The sequence below is a fragment of the Erinaceus europaeus genome, chromosome 7 (assembly GCF_950295315.1).
Source record: "Erinaceus europaeus chromosome 7, mEriEur2.1, whole genome shotgun sequence".
Taxonomy (NCBI): domain Eukaryota; kingdom Metazoa; phylum Chordata; class Mammalia; order Eulipotyphla; family Erinaceidae; genus Erinaceus; species Erinaceus europaeus.
Genome location: NC_080168.1, coordinates 75,381,835 through 75,402,754, shown reverse-complemented (window position 1 = coordinate 75,402,754; position 20,920 = coordinate 75,381,835). Strand labels below are relative to the sequence as shown.

At 38.5% G+C, this 20,920-nt stretch overlaps 1 protein-coding gene across 14 annotated transcripts in view; it reads left to right on the top strand.

The window, feature by feature from the left end:
- Nucleotides 1-20,920, top strand: part of ENOX1 (ecto-NOX disulfide-thiol exchanger 1) — a 772,227-nt gene that overhangs the window by 85,351 nt on the left and 665,956 nt on the right. For 11 of the 14 annotated variants that reach the window (XM_060194781.1, XM_060194780.1, XM_060194779.1 and 8 more), the window contains one exon: nt 5,123-5,189. The exons of the other annotated variants lie outside the window; for them this stretch is intronic. The gene's annotated coding sequence lies outside the window, so the exon portion shown is untranslated. The remainder of the gene's footprint in view (nt 1-5,122; nt 5,190-20,920) is intronic. 14 annotated transcript variants of the gene reach the window in all.

Here is a 20,920-nt window from a genome sequence, read left to right as displayed (position 1 = left end):
TGCATAAAGAGTAGTTGCTGAATCATAGGGTAGAGGTTGCTTCCAGTATTATAAGGACTCTCAAGATTGTCTTCCACAGGGACTGGATGAAATTACATTCCCACCAGTGGAAGAAATATATATATATTTTTTACAACTTGCTCTTGTATGGTATCCTCACAGGTGTGAAGTGGTATCATCCCTATATTCCTTTGCATTTACCGGATAATCAGTGAGGCTGAGCGATCACTTTTTTATGTCTGTTCATAGTTTGGACCTCTTCTTGGTGAAGACTAACTGTGTCCGTGCCCTTTCTCCATTTTTAATTTTTTTTTGAGTTGTGACCCCTGCATATATTTTAATTATTAGTCCTTTGATCTTCTAATTTAAAAGGTGACTTTTTGGTTTGGTGATAGTTCCCTTTGCTATTCAGAAACTTTTCAGTTTGATGCAGTTCTACTTACTGGGTTTTGTTTGTTAGATTTATTTATTTATTTATTTTTTGTTGCTGTTGGACTTGATTCTTCAAAGGTGTTTCCAGAGCAAACATTATATGTAGAGTGCTCTGCCAGTTTTTATTGCTATGTTTTTGATGATTTTGGTTTAATTTTTAATCTATCTCCTTATTTAGCATTCCATTTTATTATTATAGAATATTTGGGTTTTTATCATTGGAAATTAACATGTGTATATGCCACTGTTGTCCAGTTCTTTTCCTTCAATATGCAGCTTAACATCTTATTTAAAGTGCAGCCTGACCACAACAGATTTTCTTTTGTTATACTTTCCCTGTTCCCCTTAGGAAGATCTAACAGAATGCACACACATAAATATATGTTTATAGTTATTTGATACATTTTATTAGCTTCTGATGAGGGAAAACATTTTTATTTGATATTGCTCACCAGAATAGCCACAGGAAAACACTGATATTTGCATATATTGACTGAATATTTATTTATTGAATGAATAAATAAGCTTACTCAATTAGTAAATATTTATTGACTGAATGAATCACTATAATATTGGTATCAGTTAGGACCAGCACAAAAGCTCACTTGGATATTTCACAACTTTACCATGTATGTGAACCAGGTTTGAATCTCACCCCTACTGTGTTGAAGGAAGTGTCCATGTTTTCTTTTCCTCTTCCTCTATCTCTCTCTCTATCTGAAAAAGTCAGCCTGGATGATTGCACAGTTCCATTGATCCTGGTGTTTTTGTTTTGCTTTGTTTTAGTTAGTGGGTGATGCTTTCAGGGTCTTGTGACTGTATGATTCCACTGCTCACAGCAAGTGTTTTTTCATTTCAGTTTCAGATATAGAGACAGAGAGGGAGAGGGAGGGAGACAAAGGGTGGAGGAAAGACACTTCAGCTTTAAGAAGAGCTTCACCTTGGTTCTGTGTGTGGTGTTTCCAAGTGATGCCTGGGAGTTAAACCTGGGTCCTTTGTGCAAGGCAATGTATGCTCTTTTGGATGAGCTAAATCTCAGCCCCAGAGATTTGTTGGGTTCTAGTTGGGGAAAAGGTTCAGAGAGAGAGAGTAAGTGGAAAGACCAGCAAAACAGAAAAGGGCTGAATTGAAGGCTATGCTTCTTCCTTTGCAGATCTGATTATAGTGAATGTTCTGCCTTCTTAAGACCTGAGTTACTGATTACCAAAACTACTACATAACTGGATAGGATGGCCAGCGATTTTTTGAGGCAAAGCCTTTTCAGTTTATACTTGTTACAGTACCGTCTGAGAAGGAACTGACACACATAATCCAAGAAAAGTCAATTGTCATTGTAGTGTGCCTGTTGCTGAACAGCAACTTGTTTTATTACTAGTGTTTTAAATTAAGTTAAATTAAATTTATTTTGTAGTGAACTGCTTTCTATCTCTACCTCAAAGTAGTGTAGGGGAATGATCCTGGGATATTTGGTGCCTCAGGCATGGAGGACTTTTGCACTATGGATGCTGCTGTCTCTCTATCCCAAATTATTATTATTATTTATTTTTATTTTATTATATTTTTGAGAAATATGCAGTGTAAGACACACACAGAGAGAAACACCAGAGCACTGCTCAGCTCTGGCTTATGATCGCACAGAGGATTGAATCTGGGACTTAGGTTCCTCAGGCATTAGAGTCTATTTGTATAACCATTATGCTATCTCCCCCACCCGGCCCAAATTATTATTATTATTTTAAGATTCTGTTTTATTATTTTTTAATATTTATTTATTCCCTTTTGTTTCCCTTGTTTTATAGTTGTAGTTATTCTTATTGTCATCGTTGTTGGATAGGACAGAGAGAAATGGAGAGAGGTAGGGAAGACAGAGGAGGAGAGAAAGATGGACTCCTGCAGACCTGCTTCACTGCCTGTGAAGTGACTCCCATGCAGGTGGGGAGCCAGGGGCTTGAACTGCAAGTCCTTGTGCTTTGCGCCACGTGCGCTTAACCTGCTGCGCTACCACCCGACTCCCCCTCAAATTGTTATTTTTAAAAGCACTTCTAGGAGGCCAAGTGGTTGGGTATCAGGAAGCTACACACGTTACTGTGCCCAGACACCTGGGTTTAAGACCCTGCCCCTCATCTGCAAGGGGAAAAGCTTCACAGGTGGTGAAGCAAGTACTGCCAATATCTCTCTTTCTCTCTATTTCCCCCTCTTCCTCTTAATTTCTCTCTGTACTATCAAATAAAGAAAAAAAAGGAAAGAAATTGACACCAGGATCTGTGGATCCTTCATGCAGGCGCGGAGCCCCAGTGATAATCCTAGTAGCAATTTAAAAAATATCTCTGATGATTTGCAATTAAAAGATTATTGTTTGGAAGGCACTTCTGTTTGCAAAAATAGTAATTGAAATATTTTTATTAAATATTAATGAGAGGTGCATCATTTTAATAGAGTTGGTTAATGTTATTTTTACTAATTGATCTTTTAAATTGATAATTTAAACTCATAGAATACCATCTTAAATCCCTGACTCCAGAGGCCATGTATTCTATCCCCACCCAGCACTGCCTTAATATCAGAACTGAGAAATGCTATGGTCTTATCTCTCTCTCACTCTCTCTTTTTTTGTAGTTCTATATATGGATCCAGAAAATGAAACCATGTAATAGATGTTTCCAGCATAAGATCTTTTCTTTTTCACTTAATGTCACAGAACTTTCCTTATATTACTGGACTATTTGACTATATACTTGACTATATAACTACATATTATTATGTTGAAAACTGATTAAAGACTTTTGCATTTGTAACAATATAGCCTAATTTAAAAATTATTTCCTCTAGGCCATATCTCTGTTCTTTGTTCTTTTAGATTGACTAAAAGTTTCTGAAAGAATTCATAACTGTAAAATCAAGAGTATTGCAATTTTAATGCCATATAGTATTTGTAAAACACCATCTGATTAGTAACAATGTCCTGCCAGTTTTCATCTCCACTAGTTGTGGAGATGAATTTAGCTTTAAACTAAAGCAAGATTCTCTAGAATGGAAAGAAAATGATTTAAAATCATAGCCAGAGTTCTCTCAGCATCAGTTTCAATGAGGTTGATCCTCTGTGTGGGATGTAGAGCAGAATAAACAAACCCAACATTGCTAGGTTTGTTTACTGAACAAGTGCCTACTGTATGTTCACTGGAAAATTAGCTCCACATGAATTTTAAATAAATAAGAATGTCAAGATGTGTTTGTGATATTCACAGATTATGACAAGGTTGAGAACATTTAATCAAGTGATCCTTTCTAGATTAAATCAGGCATATATATATATATATATATATATATATATATATATATATAATTTGTTTACTAAATAGAGTCACTAAGAAATGAGAGGGAAGGGATAAAGAGGGGCAGAGATAGATACCTGCAGGTGCGGACCCCCCTTCCTTGTTGAATATGTTAACCTGTTTTTTGTCCACAGAACATACATATATAAAGTATGTATTTTTGTAAAGTATACACAAATAACCAGGTACTATTCTTGGCTAATGAGATCAGCTTTGGGGGCAATTTCCTCTCTCTGGAATAGATAGTGGTGGTGACAACCAGGTGGAGGGAACACTTCATATGAGCTCAGAAGAAAATAAAACCTGTAGATTATTCTGGTGTTTATTGCCATTAACCCAATGCCTAGGATGCCTGGTAATTACTGTAATATTCAAAGATATGTAGATCCTTGTTTAATATTCAGTACCATTCAGGCAGAAATAGAGTTCTACCTGCTGTTGTCTAGAACTGGGTGATCCCAGATGCTCTATTACAATCTAAAATTACATTCCCCCCTCAAATTTCCAAATTTAACCAATGGTTCTGTGGATGTTTTCTATAGGTTATAGTTGACTTAGATATTTGAAAGTACAAGATGCATGGGAAAATGTTTGCTGGTTAAAATATTTAAAATAATCTAAGTCTGGGAGTTGGGCTGTAGCGCAGCGGGTTAAGCGCAGGTGGCGCAAAGCACAAGGACCGGCATAAGGATCCCGGTTCGAACCCCGGCTCCCCACCTGCAGGGGAGTCGCTTCACAGGCGGTGAAGCAGGTCTGCAGGTGTCTGTCTTTCTCTCCTCCTCTCTGTCTTCCCCTCCTCTCCATTTCTCTCTGTCCTATCCAACAACGACAACAACAATAATAACTACAACAATAAAACAACAAGGGCAACAAAAGGGAATAAATAAATAAAAATAAATATTAAAAAAAATAATCTAAGTCTAAAGCTGTTTTTCTATAAAGTATCTTCAATGGCAGAGTGAAATTATACTGACCTTATATTATACTGCATTAAGATTCAGTATCCTGACTTACTTCATCCATCCAAGCTTAAGTTGACTATTTTTTAACTAAAGGTATCAAAGGTAGAGTGTGGGGGAGGAGAGGAGGAAGGAGATTATGTGGGAAAAGAATGATATAACTATCTCATCTCAGCACCACTCCTGCCTTTCATACTAAAGGCCCAAGACTTTATTCCAGGCTGTGGTTAGTTCTGTAGAGTTTATCACATGGGCAGTTGCCTTAACTTTTGTTGTTAGACACGTGGAAAGCCTTTGGATGAGAATGGACTAGAAGCCCAGATTACTGGTCAGAGACAAAATATTAAGAACTGGTTAAGGTGAGATAAAGCAATTCATCATACATGTGTCACTTCACAGATTGTCCACAACTGTTAGCAGAGGATCTTCAGCTTGTAACACTTCTGCCAGAAAGCTTGCTCATTGGGTGAGTACTATAATCTTGAATATGGCCACACTGAAATGGAATACTGTTGGGTTGCGTCATGGGGGAGAGAACTCAACTGGAGCCAACCTGAGCTGCTGCTTACTCAGCAATGTGGGAGAGGAACCAGGAACTTGTGGTTGAGCAGGAACGCAATGCAATGCCTTTACTGATCAGAGAAAACACCTTTATCTCTATTGAAATGGAAGTGGCAGGTTGGAAAAGGAAATGGCTAGGAGAGGGGGTGGAGAGAAGAAAAGAGCTTGAAGGTAGCAAGCTTCCATCTAACCAGTGGGGATTAAACCAATGCCCTGCAGGCAGGGCGGGTCTCAGGCAAAAGAATGATTATGTAAATAGACCACAGCATCAAGCAATACAAGGGACCTGGAGTAATGACCAACAGAATACTTATAGACTATGAATATTTCCATGGAAAAACTAAAGCATACCAGTTATAATTCCAGAGGGGAAAAAAAAGTCATCCAGTGAGTTGCTCAGTTCTAATTTTGGAAAAAAATTCTTATTGATAGGACTTTTGAAATACAACCTGTTGACTAGCCTTTTTCCCTTTGCTGAAATTTTGATAATTATTTTCCAGTATTTGTAAAAAATGTAATAAAGCCCTTCAGTTTTATAGTATGCATTAATAATTAAAAGATCAATAGATGCACAGTAGCAAAGGTTTCTATACAAGTATAAATGTGCACAAGTGAATCAATAAGGTATATTAAACAATGTTGCCTGCAACCAACCTGAGAGAGTGCAGAGTGAGCTTAGAAAATCAATGAAAGGAGGGAAATGGAAGGAGTTAGTCCTGAAAATGGATTTTGATCATCATTCTGTTGCTCACTTTACCTTTCATAATGTTGCACTTTTACAGGAAGTTTGAAGGAAAAATAAATTCTTCCCATCATTATCTTCGATGTTATCAGTACTAATGGAAGACTTAATTTTAAACCCTAACCTTGAATTCATCTTCTGGTGTGGTTAGATACATGGGTATTAGCTGATTTTTCAAGCTGGAGGTTTTAAATTATTTTTCTCTATGGCCTTTCATCTTTCACATTTCAGTTTTGCTCTGAGTTTGCTTTTTCCTTTCATACTTCCTGCTTCTACAAGTACTTGTGTTGTTGAAAATGAGTGACAATTTTATTTGTTCCAGTTTGACAAATGCTCTAATGTGTTTCTTGATGACATTATTGCCTTGTTATATATGGTGGAGAAGGATTTTATTTCCGTTCAGACCTCTGAAGGCTCAGTTACTAGATTGTTACCTTAAATGCCATGCTCATACATTTAAATATTGAGCATATTGATTAATGTCTGTATCATAGGACTGTGTTCTCTATTATTTTCCTTCTTTATTTTTCTTAATGGCCACCAGAGTTACTATTGGGACTTGACACCTGCATATCAAACTCACCACTCCCAGTAGCCTTTTTTTTTTTCCCCATTTTACCCCTCTTTATTCGATAAGACAGAGAGAATTTGAGAGGGGAGAGGGAGATAGAGAGGAAGAGAGAAAGAGAGACATCATCAATACTTGCTTCACTGCTCCTGAAGTGCACTCCCCTTGCATGTGGGGAACAGGGCAGCTCAAAACTAGGTCCTTGTTCATGGCAATATATGTGCTCAACCAGGTGTGCCACTGCCCAGCCCCCTGTTCCCTATTTTTCTTAAACTCATTTTCCTCTATAAAATGGCACGCTTTTTTGTTTGACAGAAAATCGGCCTTAATTGATGTAGTAGAAGCACATTATTAAAAATGCTACTGCCTCTCTTGGAGAAAAGAATCAGACAATGGTCTGAGAAGCCTACCAAGGTCAAGGTTAACATTGATGTTCTAGAGTTTTATCTTTTAAAAAAATTTTTTTAATATTTTTTAGATTTATTTAAGAAAGGATTAATTAACAAAACCATAGGGTAGGAGGGGTACAACTCCACACAATTCCCACCACCCAATCTCCATATCCCACACTGTCCCCTGATAGCTTTCCAATTCTCTATCTCTCTGGGAGCATGGACCAGGGTCATTGAGGGGTGCAGAAGGTAGAAGGTCTGGCTTCTGTAATTGATTCCCTGCTGAACATGGGTGTTGACTGGTCGGTCCATACTCCCAGTTTGCCTCTCTCTTTCCCTAGTAGGGTGTGTCTCTGGGGAAGCTGAGCTCCAGGACACATTGGTGGGGTCTTCAATCCAGGGAAGCCTGGCCAGCATCCTGATGGCATCTGGAACCTGGTGATTGAAAAGAGAGTTAACATACAAAGCCAAACAAATTGTTGAGCAATCATTGACCCAAAGGTTGGAATAGTGGAGAGGAAGTGTTAGGGAGGTACTCACTGCAAACTCTAGTGTACTTCTGCTGTTAGGTATATATTTTGCAGTAGTTTATGGATATGTGTGAACATAAGCTCTCTCTCACAGAAACTGGTGTATATCTAGGTTAAGGGACTTTGTTAGAAAGTGAACCACCTGAGATGAAATTAGAGTGTACTATAAAATGAAAGGTCTCACCCGAGTAATGAAGCTGAAGCGTTGTCATTCCACACGTGAGTCTCTGGACACAGTCTGAGGTGACGCATGTTGAGGTGGCAATCGTTGCGTTGGTTTGGTTGTGATCGGTGGATGCAATATTATTTGGTTTGGATTGGGAGACGCATATGGGAAAGTGAGCCCTATCCAATATTCCAGGACTGGGGGAAGTAGGGGCTCTATAGTGGAGATGTGAGGTTCCTGTTGTCATAGGGTTCAAAAAGACAATCGATAGTTAATGTTATCATAACATTATTTGGTAATTGGGTTAACTTTGAAAAGTCCTTTTGTTATGGTTTGCTGTACAGTGTCCAGTATCTTGTATATAGCTGTGCTATTGGATGCTTCTAATCTACTTGGTCTAGGCTTTTGAGAGAGTCCGCATATCAAATACACAGCCTATATATTAAAAAGATTCAGTTTGTGTTTTGAGAAACTTTGAGACATACAATTGATTTTCCCCCTCTCATATTAATTAAATACTGATTTATATGTCTACATTTTGCTAGGAGTGTTCATAAACACCATTCTCACCACCAAAAGACTGTGACCCATCCCTCCAACCCACTCATACCCCCCACTGTCCCAGAAAGCTGCATGTCTACCCCTCACCACAGAGTTTTTACTTTGGTGCAGAGTTTTTACTTTGGTGCCCTACTTACAATTTGGTCAGGTCCTGCTTTTAGTTTCCCTTTCAGATCTTCTTACTCAACTTCTGTTGATGAGTGGGATCATCCCATACTCATCTTTATCTTTCTGACTTAGCTCACTTAACATAATTCCTTCTAGCTCTGTCAAAGATGGGTCAGAGAAGGTGGGTTCATTGTTCTTGATAGCTGCATAGTCTTCCATTGTGTATATATACCACAGCTTTCTCAGCCACTCATCTGTTGTTGGGCACCTGGGTTGCTTCCAGGATTTAGCTATTATGAATTGTGCTGCTATGAACATAGGAGTACACACCTCTTTTTGGTTGGGTGTTATGGAGTCCTTGGGGTATAACCCCAGGAGAGGAATTACTGGATCATATGGAAGGTTCATGTCTAGCCTTCTGAGAGTTTTCCAGACTGCTCTCCACAGAGGCTGTACCAATTTACATTCCCACCAGCAATGTAAAAGGGTTCCTCTGTCCCCACATCCTCTCCAGCATTTGTTGCTGCTGTCCTTTTTGATGTATGCCATTCTTACAGGAGTAAGGTGGTATCTTAGTGTTGTCTTAATTTGCATTTCTCTAACAATCAGTGACCTAGAGCAGTTTTTCATATGTTTGTTAGCCTTTTGGATCTCCTCTGTAGTGAATGTTTTTTTCATATCCTCTGCCCATTTTTGCATGGGGTCATTTGCTTTTGTGGTGCTAAGTTTGCTGAGCTCTTTATATATTTTGGTGATTAGTTTCTTGTCTGATGTATGGCATGTGAAGATCTTCTCCCATTCTGTGAGGGGTCTCTCTGTTTGTTTAATAGTTTCTTTGGCTGTGCAGAAGCTTTTCAATTTGATGTAGTCCCATTGGCTTGTTTCTGCTTTAGTCTTCCTTTCATTTGGGTTTTATTCATCAAAGATGTCCTTGAGGTGTAGGTGGGAAAGTGTTTTACCAATGTTTTCCTCTAAGTATTTGATTGTTTCTGGTCTGACATCCAAGTCTTTGATCCATTTGGAGTTGATTTTTGTTTCTGGTGAAAGAAGTGGTTCAATTTCATTCTTTTTTTTTTTATTAAAGAAAGGATTAATTAACAAAACCATAGGGTAGGAGGGGTACAACTCCACACAATTCCCACCGCCCAATCTCCGTATCCCACCCCCTCCCCCGATAGCTTTCCCATTCTCTATCCCTCTGGGAGCATGGACCCAGGGTCATTGAGGGTTGCAGAAGGTAGAAGGTCTGGCTTCTGTAATTGCTTCCTCGCTGAACATGGGCGTTGACTGGTCGGTCCATACTCCTAGTCTGCCTCTCTCTTTCCCTAGTAGAATGGGTCTCTGGGGAAGCTGAGCTCCAGGACACATTGCTGGTGTCTTCAATCCAGGGAAGTCTGGCCGGCATCCTGATGACACCTGGAACCTGGTGACTGAAAAGAGAGTTAACATACAAAGCCAAACAAATTGTTGAGCAATCATGGACCCAAAGCTTGGAAAAGTGGAGAGGAAGTATTAGGGAGGTACTCACTGCAAACTCTAGTATACTTCTGCTTTCTTACTTTGGTGCCATACTCCAAACTCAGTCAATTTCTGCTTTGCGTTTCTACTTCTTTTTTTTTTTTTTACATGCATAACATTCCCCAGATTCCCATTTAGCAATACAACCCCCACTATTTCATTCATCATTTTTCATGGACCTGTATTCTCTCCACCCACCCACCCACCCCAGAGTCTTTTACTTTGGTGTAATACTCCAATTCCATTTCAGGTTCGACTTGTGTTTTCTTTTCTAATCTTGTTTTTCAACTTCGGCCTGAGAGTGAGATCATCCCATATTCATCCTTCTGTTTCTGACTTATTTCACTCAACATGATTTTTTCAAGGTCCATCCAAGATCGGCTGAAAACGATGAAGTCACCATTTTTTACAGCTGAGTAGTATTCCATTGTGTATATATACCACAACTTGCTCAGCCACTCATCTGTTGTTGGACACCTGGGTTGTTTCCAGGTTTTGGCTATTACAAATTGTGCTGCCAAGAACATATGTGTACACAGATCTTTTTGGATGGATGTGTTGGGTTCCTTAGGATATATCCCCAGGAGGGGAATTGCAGGGTCATAGGGTAGGTCCATTTCTAGCCTTCTGAGAGTTCTCCAGGCTGTTCTCCACAGAGGTTGGACCAATTGACATTCCCACCAGCAGTGCAGGAGGGTTCCTTTGACCCCACACCCTCTCCAGCATTTGCTGCTGTTACCTTTTCTGATGTGTGACATTCTCACAGGAGTGAAGTGATATCTCATTGTTGTCTTGATTTGCATTTCTCTGACAATCAGAGACTTGGAGCATTTTTTCATGTGTTTCTCGGCCTTTTGGATCTCTTCTGTGGTGAATATTCTGTCCAATTCCTCCCCCCACTTTTGGATGGGGTTATTTGTTGTCTTGTTGTTGAGTCTGGTAAGCTCTTTATATATGTTGGTTATTAAACTCTTATCTGATGTATGGCATGTAAAGATCTTCTCCCATTCTGTGAGGGGTCTCTTGATTTGGGTAGTGGTTTCTTTTGCTGTGAAGAAGCTTTTTAATTTGATGTAGTCCCATAGGTTTATACTTGCCTTAGTCTTCCTTGTAATTGGATTCGTTTCATTGAAAATGTCTTTAAAATTTATGCGGAAAAAAGTTCTTCCAATATTTTCCTCTAAGTATCTGATAGTTTCTGGTCTAACATCCAAGTCCTTGATCCACTTGGAATTTACTTTTGTATTTGGTGAAATACAGTGATTCAGCTTCATTCTTCTGCATGTTTCAACCCATTGTTTCCAACACCATTTGTTGAAGAGACTCTGCTTCCCCCATATAATAGTCTGGGCCCCTTTGTCAAAGATTAGATGTCCATAGGTGTGGGGCCTCATTTCTGGGCTCTCAATTCTATTCCACTGGTCAGTGTGTCTGTTCATGTTCCAGTACCAAGCAGTTTTGATGACAATGGCCCTATAATATAGTTTGAGATCTGGCAGTGTGATGCCTCCGGTTCTGTTCTTTTTTCTCAAGATTGTTTTGGCAATTCTAGGTCTTTTCTGGTTCCAGATAAACATTTGTAGCATTTGTTCTATTCTCCTAAAAAATGTGCTTGGGATCTTGATGGATCTTGATGGATCATTAAATTTGTAGATGGCTCTGGGTAATATATTCATTTTGATGATGTTAATTCTTCCAACCCATGAGCATGGAATATCTTTCCACTTCTTTGTGTCTTTTTCAATTTCTTTGAGTAGTGACTCATAATTTTCAGTATACAAGTCTTTCACTTCTTTGGTTAGGTTTATTCCTAGATATTTTATTGTTTTTGTTGCTATAGAAAAAGTAACTGATTTCTGGATTTCAATTTCTTCTAACTTAGTGTTTGCATAGAGGAATGCCACTGACTTTTGAATGTTAATTTTATAGCCTGACACATTACTGTATTGCCTGATGATTTCCAAAAGCTTCTTGCTAGATTCCTTAGGTTTTTCCATGTATACTATCATGTCATCTGCAAATAAGGAGAGTTTGACTTCTTCTCTTCCAATCTGTATTCCTTTAATTCCTTGCTCCTGCCTGATTGCTATGGCAAGAACTTCCAACACTATGTTGAATAGTAATGGTGATAGTGGGCAGCCCTGTCTAGTACCTGATCTGAGGGTAAATGCTTCCAGTTTTTCACCATTGAGTATGATGTTGGCTGTAGGTTTGCTATATATAGACTCCACTATCTTCAGGAATTTTCCATCTATTCCTATTATTTGTAGTGTTTTGATCATAAAGGGATGTTGTATTTTGTCAAAGGCTTTCTCTGCATCTATTGATATGACCATGTGGTTTTTGGTCTTGCTTTTGTTGATGTGGTGGATCACATTGATTGATTTACGTATATTAAACCAACCTTGCATGCCTGGGATAAACCCCACTTGGTCATGATGAACAATTTTTTTGATATACTGCTGTATCCGGTTGGCTAGAATTTTGTTCAATATTTTCGCATCTATGTTCATCAGAGATATTGGTCTGTAGTTTTCTTTTTTGGTTGTGTCCCTGTCTGCTTTTGGTATCAGGGTGATGTTGGCTTCATAGAAGCTGGCAGGGAGTATTCCAGTGTCTTCAATCTTCTGGAAGACTTTTAAAAGTAGAGGTATTAGTTCTTCTTTGAAGGTTTTGTAGAATTCATTTGTAAAACCATCTGGTCCAGGACTTTTATTTTTGGGAAGATTTTTGATAACTGTTTCAATTTCATTAGCTGTGATGGGCCTGTTCATGTTATCCACTTTCTCTTTACTTAGTTTTGGAAGTTGGTAGGTATCTAGGAAATCATTCATTTCTTCCAGGTTCTCTAACTTGGTGGCATATAGTTGTTCATAGAAGCCTCGCATGATATGTTGAATTTCTGCGGTGTCTGTTGTGATATCTCCTCTTTCATTTACTATCCGATTTATTTGGGTCTTCTCCCTTTTTTGTTTTGTGAGTCTGGCTAAAGGTTTGTCGATTTTGTTTACTCTTTCGAAGAACCAACATTTACTTTCATTGATCTTTTGTATGGTTTTCCTATTCTCAATGATATTTATTTCTGCCCTAACTTTAGTAATTTCTGTCCTTCTGGTTGCTTTAGGGTTCCTTTGTTGTTCTTCTTCTAGGTCTTTAAGATGTGCAATCAGGCTGTTTATTTGTGCCTTTTCTTGTTTCCTAATGTGTGCTTGTATAGCTATGAACTTCCCTCTTAGGACTGCTTTAGCTGTGTCCCAAATATTTTGATAGCTTGTGTCTTCATTTTCATTGAACTCTCGAAACATTTTGATTTCTTCCTTGATTTCCTCTTTGACCCAGAAGTTGTTAAGAAGTGTACTGTTGAGCTTCCACATTTTGGTACTGTTACTAATCTTTTGTTGATTGTTAAGTGTTAGTTTAATTCCACTGTGGTCTGAGAAGATGCTTGGGATGATTTCAGTGCTCTTGAATAGGCTGATGCTGTCTTTGTGGCCTAACATATGGTCTATTCTTGAGAATGATCCATGTGGATTTGAGTAAAATGTGTATTCCAGTTTCTTGGGATGAATGACTCTGAAAATGTCCAATAGTTCTAGTTTATCTATCTCTTCATTTAGCTCCCTTATGTCTTTACTGATTTTCTTCCTGGATGATCTGTCAAGTTGAGAGAGTGGGGTGTTGAAGTCCCCTACTATGATTGTATTACTGTTAATATATTGCTGTAGCTCTTTCAGTAGAAGTTTGATGTATTTAGATGGCTTCTCATTGGGTGCATAGATATTAATAATTGTTAAGTCCTCTTGATTGACTGATCCTCTGAGCATTAAGTAGTGTCCATTCCTATCTTTTTAAATCTTATCTATTTTAAAGTCTATCATGTCAGATATGAGAATAGCTGTTCCTGCCCTTTTTTGTGGGCCATTGGCTTGAGTGATAGTTTTCCATCCTTTCACTTTAAGTCTGTGTTTGTCTTGTTGCGTTAGGTGAGTTTCCTGTAGACAACATATTGTTGGGTTGTGTTTTCTGATCCATCTTCCTACTCTGTGTCTTTTAATAGGTGAATTCAGGCCATTCACATTTATTGATATCAAAGATTGAAGATATTTTAACGCCATTCTTGTAGAGTTTTAGAGTGTTTTGATATATGTTCTATTTGTGGTGGTCTGGTTGTTTATAGGAAACCTTTCAGAACTTCTTTCAAGGCAGGCTTGGTGATGGTTGCTTCCTTCAACTGTTGCTTGTCTGAGAAGGTTTTGATGCTTCCATCTAGTCTGAATGACAATCTAGCAGGATATAGTATTCTTGGCTGAAAGCCTTTCTCATTGAGCACTCGATAGATATCTTGCCATTCTCTTCTGGCCTGTAGTGTTTGTATGGAGAAGTCTGCTGCTAATCTTATGGGTTTTCCTTTGTAGGTGACTCTTTGTTTTTCTCTTGCAGCCTTGAGGATCCTTTCTTTATCCTTATTCCTTTCCAATCTAAGTATGACATGTCTTGGTGTCTTTAGGTCTGGGTTAATTCTGTTTGGGACCCTCTGGGCTTCTTGAATCTTTATCTCTTTGGTGTTGTCTAGACTAGAGAAATTTTCAGCTATTATGGCCTGGAGAACGCTTTCTTCCTCCCCTTCTCTTTCTTCCTCTGGTAAGCCAATAATGCGTATATTGTTTCTTTTGAAGTCATCCCATAGGACTCTGTTGTTGTTTTCAGCATCTCTTAATCTCTTTTTGAGATCTCTTACTTCTTTTTTAGTTGTCTCTAATTCATCCTCAATCTTGCCTTCAGCCTCATTGATTCTATTCTCTCTGCCCTCTACTGCTTTCTGGAGCTCATCTATTTTGTTGCCCTGCTCTGATACTGTTTTAGCTTGTTCAGCTAGTTGCCTTCTTAGCTCAGCAATTTCAGCTTTCAGCTCTCTAATAACCATGAGATTATTAGAATTTTCTTCCATATTCTCATTTGTTGTTCCTGCAGTTCTGATTACAATTTTTTCAAATTCTTTACTCACTCCTGTTATTATTTCCTTAGCTAATGTTTGGATGTTGAACTCGTTGTTTTGTGCTTCGCCCACTGGAGGACTTTTAGCTGGACTCTTGTCCTGGTTCGAGTCTCCATTATTTTTTCTTGTTGTTTTAACCATTTTAAATAAGTTAACAGTTTTTTCAATCTCTGAGTTGGAGTTCAGTGGTGTAAAAGCCTTTTTTTTTTTCCCCCTGTAGGCTATGGTAGCCTGAGGGCTTTTAAACTATCAATAGGCTTCTTGGCTTAATCACTGACTCCTGACCAAGAGATAAAGCAGGGTGTGGCAGAGATAATCCAGTGGTTATGCAAAGAGACTTTCACAGCCCCTCAGCTATGCCACCGAAGTATAGGTCTTCTCCTGAGTTTCCCGGTTAGATCTCTGTACCCTGGTGTCCCTCCCTGTTGCTGCTCCAGATTCTGAGGGTAGTAGCAATGGAGACTCAGAGTTGCACTTGGTGAGTCTCTGGGGAGTCCTTTCCTCCCTTCAGCTGTCCCCTTGTTGGTGGAGCAGACTGGAGGTGGTGTCTCCACTGACAAACTGTCAAACTGTTAGCAGTCACTTAATCTCTCCTTAGGCCCCTCTCTCCTCTCTGTCTCCAGCCATGCGTGTTTGTACTCACGGGTGATTTACTGGGTTTCTGTGGTCATTCTAGTCCTGTCTTGTTTCGGTCCGGGTGGTCTCCTTTGGTATTCCTAGTTGATCCAGGAGAGGAGAGGAGAGGAGAGAAAGCGATCTGCTGCTCGTAGCTCCGCCTCCAGAAGTCGAATCCTCCCCCCTCAATTTCATTCTTCTGCATGTTACAACCCAGTTTTCCTAGCACCATTTATTGAAGAGAGCCTCCTTTTTCCATTTAATCCTTTGGGACCCCTTATCAAAGATTAGATGTCCATAGTCGTGGAGATTTATTTCTGGGCTTTCAGTTCTGTTCCACTGGTCTGTGTGCCTATTTTTGTTCCAGTACCATACTGTTTTGATGATGATGGCTTTATAATATAGTTTGAGTTCTGGGAATGTGAGGCCTCCATTTCTGTTTCTTTTCCTCAAGATGGTTTTGGCAATTCTAGGTGTTTTCATGTTCCAGATAAATGATTGTAGTGTTTGTTCTATTCTCTTAAAGAAGCTTGGTGGAACTTTGATGGGCATTGCATTAAATTTGTATATGGCTCTGTGGAGAATATTCATTTTGATGATATTTATTCTTCCAATCCATGAGCATGGGATATCTTTCCATTTCTTGGTATCAGTTTCTATTTCCTTGAGTAACGACTCATAGTTTTCAGCATACAAGTCTTTCACTTCATTGGTCAACTTTATTCCTAGGTATTTGATTGATTTTGCTGAGACAGTAAATGGGAGTGATTTCTGGATGTCTTCTTCTTCAGCTTTAGTGTTTGCATAAAGAAATGCCATGGATTTTTGTACATTGATTTTGTAGCCTGATACCTTGCTATATTGCGTAATAACTTACAGTAATATACTGCTGGATTCTTTAGGTCTTTCTATATATACTATCATCTCATCTGCCAATAGTGAGAGCTTGACTTCTTCCCTTCCAATCTGTATTCCTTTGATTCCTTTCTCTTGCCTGATTGCTATGGCAAGAACTTCCAATACTATGTTGAAGAGTAACAGTGACAGTGGACAGCCTTGTCTAGTCCCCTATCTGAGGGGGAATGCTTTCAGCTTCTGTCCATTGAGTATGATGTTGGCTGTAGGTTTGCTATATATAGACTCCACTATCTTGAGGAATTTCCCATCTATTCCCATTTTTTGTAGAGTTTTGAGCATGAATGGGTGTTGGATCTTGTCAAAGGCTTTCTCTGCATCTATTGAGATAATCATGTGGGTTTTGGCTTTGCTTTTATTGATGTGGTGAATGACATTGATTGACTTGGATATTGAACCAGCCTTGCATTCCTGGGATGAATCCCACTTGGTCGTGATGAACAATCTTTTTGATATGTTGCTGTATCCGGTTTGCCAAGATCTTGTTTAATATTTTGGCATCTATGTTCATCAGAGATATTGATCTGTAGTTTTCCTTTTTTGTTGTGTCCCTATCAGCTTTTGGTATCAGGGTGATGTTGGCTTCATAGAAGGTGGAAGGGAGTATTCCTGTTTCTTCAATCTTATGGAATAGCTTAAGATGTATGGGTATTAACTGTTTCCTGAAAGTTTTTTAGAATTCGATTGTGAAGCCATCTGGTCCAGGACTTTTGTTGTTGGGGAGATTCTTAATAACGGTTTCAATTTCTTTGTGATTGGTGCATTTAGATTTTGTAGTTCTTCTTGGTTCAGTTTTGGAAGGGCATATGCTTCTAGTAGTTGTACCATTTCTTCCAAATTCTCTAGCTTGGTGCCATATAATTCTTTATGGAAGTTTCATAGGATTCTCTGAATTTCTGTGTTGTCAGTTGGGATATCTCCTCCATCGTTTACAATTCTATTAATTTGAGTCTTCTCTCTTTTTTGTTTGGTGAGTCTGGCTAGGGGTTTGTCAATTTTGTATAATCTTTCAAAGAACCAACATTTGGCTTCATTGATCTTCTGTATGGTTCTTTTATTTTCAATGTTGTTTATTTCTGCCCTAACTTTAGTGATTTCTGTCCTTCTGGTTGCTTTAGGGTTCCTTTGTTCCTCTTCCTCTAAGTCCTTGAGGTGTGCAGTAAGGTCGTTCATTTGAGCTTCTTCTTGGTGTTTAATATGTGATTGTATGGCTATAAGTTCCCCTCTCAGTACTGCTTTAGCTGTGTCCCAAATATTTTGATAGGTTGTGTCTTCATTTTCATTAGTTTCCAGGAACATTTGAATTTCCTGCTTGAGTGAGTCTCTGACCCAGTGGTTCTTAAGGAGTATGTTGTTTAGTTTCCAAATTCTGTGACTTTTAATAATTTTCTGTTTGTTGTTAAATGTTAGTTTTACTCCACTGTGGTCTGAGAAGATACTTGGGATGATTTCAATGCTCTTGAATTTATTGATGCTGTCTTTGTGGCCTAACATGTGGTCTATCATTGAGTATGTGTTATGTGGATTTGAAAAGAAGGTGTATTCCATTTTTTTGTGGTGGAGGAGTCTGAAAGTGTCCAAGAGGTCTAGTCTGTCAATCTCCTCATTCAATTCTCTTGTATCTTTATTGGTTATCTGCTTTGTTGATCTGTCTAAGTGTGAGAGTGGGGTATTGAAGTCTCCCACTATTATTGTATTACTATTGATATATATTTGAAATTCTTTCAGAAGGTGCTTAATGTATTTAGATGGTCCCTCATTGGGTGCATAGATGTTAATGATTATTAAGTCTTCTTGGCTGATTGATCCTCTAATCATTATGTAATGTCCTTGCCTATCTTTTATTACTTTATTTAATTTAAAATCTATCGTGTCTGAGATGAGAATGTCTGTTCCTGCCCTTTTTTGTGGTCCGTTAGCCTATATGATTGTTTTCCATCCTTTCACTTTAAGTCTGTGTTTATCTTGTTGTAACTGATGGGATTCTTGCAAGCAGCATATGGTTGGGTTATGTTTTCTGATCCATCCCCCCTCCCTGTGCGTTTTGATGGGTGAGTTTAAGCCATTGACATTTATTGATATTATGGATTTAATGTATTGTAGTGCCATTGTTCAAAAAAAAATTTTTGTTTGCTCTGATATATTGCCAGTATTATAGTGATGTTCTTGTTTATAAGAGGTCTTTCAGAACCTCTTTCAGGACCGGCTTGGTGATGGTTGCCTCCTTTAACTGTTGTTTATCTATGAAGGTTTTGATCCCTCCATCTAGTTTGAATGAAAGTCTAGCAGGATATATTATCCTTGGTTGAAACCCTTTTTCATTCAGGGCTTGATAGATATCTTCATTCCCTTCTGGCTTTTAGAGTTTGAGTGGAGATGTCTGCAGATAATCTTATGGGTTTTCCCTTGTGTGTGACTTTTTGTTTCTCTCTTGCAGCCTTTAGCATCCTTTCTTTATCCTTACTTCTTCTCATTATGACTATGATGTGTCTTGGTGTCTTCAGGTCTGAGTTGATTCTGTTTGGTACTCTCTGAGCCTCTTGAATCTTGATCTCCTTTCTGTTATTCAGGTCTGGGAAGTTTTCTTCTTTTATTTCCTCTAGAATGTTTGCTTCCCCTTCCTCTCTTTCTTCCTCTGGCAGGCCAATTATACGAATGTTACTTCTTTTGAGATCATCCCATATATCTCTGTTGTTATTTTCAGTGTCTCTCAATCTCTTTTTAAGCTCTTTCACCTCTTTCTTCATTTTCTCTAGCTCATCCTCTGTCTGACTAATTCTTTTTTCTGCTTCTGTTAGTCTACTTTCCCTTACCTCAGCTTCTTTCTTCATTACAGCTATTTCAGCTTTCAGTTCTCTAATTGCCTCAAGATAATCAGTATTTTCCTTGGGGGTCTCAACTCTTGTTTCCCTAATACTGCCATTCCTTTCCTCCAATGTTGTTTTCATTTCTGTGATTAATAAGTTTTTTATTGCTTGCATACTTTTCTTATCTATGGTTACTTCTGGCTGATTTGTAGTTTCTTCTGGGCTCTTGTCTTCATTCATTGGAGTAGCAGTTTTATTTGGTTTTGATCTACCCATTTTTTTGATTTATGTGTTTCTTTTTTTTATGCTCTGTTCCTCAGTTGTTGTGTCTTGAGTACAAGTAACACTGTACTAAATACTTTTATGACAATTGCACTCACCAACCTCAGGAATTACAGTAGCAACTGAAGCACGTATTGAAGTAGTTTAATCATTACAAGTTAGCCAAACAATTTTTCCAGTCCATTAAAAAACTCAGGTTTGAAGGGGTTGACTTCTTTGTCTCTTTTTGGCTATAGACATGAATTTCAGATTCAGTTGAACTTTGTCTATTAGGATATGTTGTAGAGAAGTTTTGTGAACTCAGCTTCATCTTCCCCTTGGGTTTTTAATTTCCATGAAATGCTTCTGAAAATGATGGGACATGTGCCCCTGTGTGAGTTTGGGGTAGCAATAGTAGTGAAGTACCACAACAAGGTAACAGAAAACAATGAAATTTATGTTGGCATAGATCTGGAGGCCTGAAGTTTAGAGTCAGGATGAGGTCTGGGCAGTGATCTCTCTGACACCATGGGAGAGAGCCTTTGCCTCACTCTAGCTTCTGGCAATTTGCTTGCAGTCCTTGACCTTCCATGGCTCTTGCTGGTACCTTTCTTTTTCTGCTTTGGCTGCCCTGTGGTGATTGTGCATCTGAATCTGTTCTCTTCTTACAGAGATACCATTTATATTGCATCAGTGCCCACTCTAACAATCTCATCTTAACTTGATTATATCTTCAAAGACACTTTTCAAATAAGGCCAGTTTTACAGGTACTAGATTTTAGGACTTCAACATAAATTATGGGCAGGGGGCTTAACTCAATCCATACTATTTCAACTCCATTTTTTTTCCATACCCAAAATAGCCTCTTAATGAGGGATTGAACCTGAAGGTCAGTAGTCTGAATAATGTATTTGGAAAACAAGTGCACAGAGAAAATAAGAAAGCTTTTAAAGGACAATGCTTTTGGTGCACTGAAAAACTGGGTCTATTTTCCTTTAGAAGAGTCAGACAAAATCAAGGATAAATCACCCCGCTGAATGTGGCTTACTCTAATGCCTTTCGATACTTTTGACATGTCTGTAAAACCTGAGATTCATTTGTGCATAGAAGTTATTATCTTTGTGTGGAAAATAACTGAGCTGATGTTGTTTTTCAGTAATACAGTTAGTAGACTTCCCAGGTAGCACTGTCTTCTGGTCTTCCCTCTCTACAAAAGATATTTTATGTAGTTCCACTTACTGTCATTTTTCTGTTCCATTATGTGATGTATAAGATTATTTAAAGTATAGGAGATCTTTTTATTCCTTACTATACATGTACTTTTTGTAGAGGATTGTGCCTGGTCATTAAGGCAAGAAGGTAAATCCTGGAGAGATGTTTTTGATTCAGCAGCTGTGGAAGAAAGGCTCCAGGAACACACTACTTAATATTGCAGTGAATCTGGTTACCAGTCCAA